This window comes from Oncorhynchus clarkii, chromosome 33 (assembly GCF_045791955.1).
Source record: "Oncorhynchus clarkii lewisi isolate Uvic-CL-2024 chromosome 33, UVic_Ocla_1.0, whole genome shotgun sequence".
NCBI lineage: Eukaryota > Metazoa > Chordata > Actinopteri > Salmoniformes > Salmonidae > Oncorhynchus > Oncorhynchus clarkii.
In genome coordinates, this window is record NC_092179.1 from 13672072 (window position 1) to 13674571 (window position 2500).

The 2500-nt window shown below is 44.8% G+C and overlaps 1 protein-coding gene across 6 annotated transcripts in view; it reads left to right on the plus strand.

Annotated features, from left to right (window-relative positions):
- The window catches only part of LOC139392494 (signal peptide, CUB and EGF-like domain-containing protein 1), a 155890-nt gene that overhangs the window by 102434 nt on the left and 50956 nt on the right, over nt 1-2500 (plus strand). The window lies entirely within an intron of this gene.

A 2500-nucleotide genomic window follows, 5' to 3' on the forward strand; every position in this document is an offset into this window, starting at 1 on the left:
GAGGGCCAGACGTCCACAGGTGGGGGTTGTGCTTACAGTCCAACACCGTGCAGGACGTTTGGCATTTGCCAGAGAACACCAAGATTGGCAAATTCGCCACTGGCGCCCTGTGCTCTTCACAGATGAAAGCAGGTTCACACTGAGCACATGTGACATACATGACAAAGTCTGGAGACGCCGTGGAGAACGTTCTGCTGCCTGCAACATCCTCCAGCATGACCGGTTTGGCGGTGGGTCAGTCATGGTGTGGGGTGGCATTTCTTTGGGGGGCCGCACAGCCCTCCATGTACTCGCCAGAGGTAGCCTGACTGCCATTAGGTACCGAGATGAGATCCTCAGACCCCTTGTGAGACCATATGCTGGTGCGGTTGGCCCTGGGTTCCTCCTAATCTAAGTCAATGCTAGACCTCATGTGGCTGGAGTGTGTCAGCAGTTCCTGCAAGAGGAAGGCATTGATGCTATGGACTGGCCCGCCCGTTCCCCAGACCTGAATCCAATTGAGCACAACTGGGACATCATGTCTCGCTCCATCCACCAACGCCACGTTGCACCACAGACTTTCCAGGAGTTGGCAGATGCTTTAGTCCAGGTCTGGGAGGAGATCCCTCAGGAGACCATCCGCCATCTCATTAGGAGCATGCCCAGGCGTTGTAGGGAGGTCATACAGGCACGTGGAGGCCACACACACTACTGAGCCTCATTTTGACTTGTTTTAAGGACATTACATCAAAGTTGGATCAGCCTGTAGTGTGGTTTTCCACTTTAATTTAGAGTGTGACTCCAAATCCAGACCTCCATGGGTTGATAAATTTGATTTCCATTGATAATGTTTGTGTGATTTTGTTGTCAGCACATTCAACTATGCAAAGAAAAAAGTATTTAATAAGAATATTTCATTCATTCAGATCTAGGATCTGTTATTTTAGTGTTCCCTTTATTGTTTTGAGCAGTGTATATACAGTTGAAGTCGGAAGTTTACAAGCACTTCGGTGGAGTCATTAAAACCCTCCACAAATGTGTTGTTAACAAACTATAGTTTTGGCAAGTCGGTTAGGAAATCTACTTTGTGCATGACACAAGTAATATTTCCAACAATTGTTTACAGACAGATTATTTCACTTATAACTCACTGTATCACAATTCCAGTGGGTCAGAAGAACACCATCCCATCCGTGAAGCACGGGGGTGGCAGCATCATGTTGTGAGGGTGCTTTGCTGCAGGAGGGACTGGTGCACTTCACAAAATAGATGGCATCATGAGAAGGAAAATTATGTGGATATATTGAAGCAAAATCTCAAGACATCAGTCAGGAAGATAAAGCGTGGTCGCAAATGGGTCTTCCAAATGGACAATAACCCCAAGCGTACTTCTGAAGTTTTGGCAAAATGGCTTAAGGACAATAAAGTCAAGGTATTGGAATGGCCATCACAAAGCCCTGACCTCAATCCTATAGAACATTTGTGAGCAGAACTGAAAAAGTGTGTGCAAGCAAGGAGGCCTACAAACCTGACTTCAATAAATCCACATAATTTTCCTTCTCATGATGCCATCTATTTTGTGAAGTGCACCAGACCCTCCTGCAGCAAAGCACCCCCACAACATGATGCTGCCACCCCCGTGCTTCACGGTTGGGATGGTGTTCTTCGGCTTGCAAGCCTCCACCTTTTTCCTCCATCATAACGATGATCATTATGGCCAAACAATTCTATTTTTGTTTCATCAGACCAGAGGACATTTCTCCAAAAAGTATGATCTTTGTCCCCATGTGCAGTTGCAAACAGTAGTCTGGCTTTTTTATAGCGGTTTTGGAGCAGTGGCTTCTTCCTTGCAGAACGGCCTTTCAGGTTATGTTGATATAGAATTCGTTTTACTGTGGATATAGATACTTTTGTACCTGTTTCCTCCAGCATCTTCAAAAGGTCCTTTGCTGTTGTTCTGGGATTGATTTGCACTATTCGGCCCCAAAGTACTTTCTTCTCTAGGAGACAGAATGCATCTCCTTCCCGAGCGGTATGATGGTTGCGTGGTCCCATGGTGTTTATACTTGCGTATTATTGTTTGTACAGTGGTACCTTCAGGTGTTTGGAAATTGCTCCCAAGGATGAACCAGACTTGTGGAGGTCTACAATTGTTTTTCTGAGGTCTTGGCTGATTTCTTTTGATTTTCCCATGATGTCAAGCAAAGAGGCACTGAGTTTGAAGGTAGGCCTTGAAATACATCCATAGGTACACCTCCAATTGACTCAAATGATGTCAGTTAGCCTATCGGAAGCTTTTAAAGCCATGACATAATTTTCTGGAATTTTCCAAGCTGTTTAAAGGCACAGTCAACTTAGTGTATGTAAACATCTGATCCACTGGAATTGTGATACAGTGAATTATAAGTGAAATAATCTGTCTGTAAACAATTGTTGGAAAAATGACTTGTGTCATGCACAAAGTAGATGTCCGAATCGACTTGCCAAAACCATGGATTGTTAACCATACATCTGCGGAGTG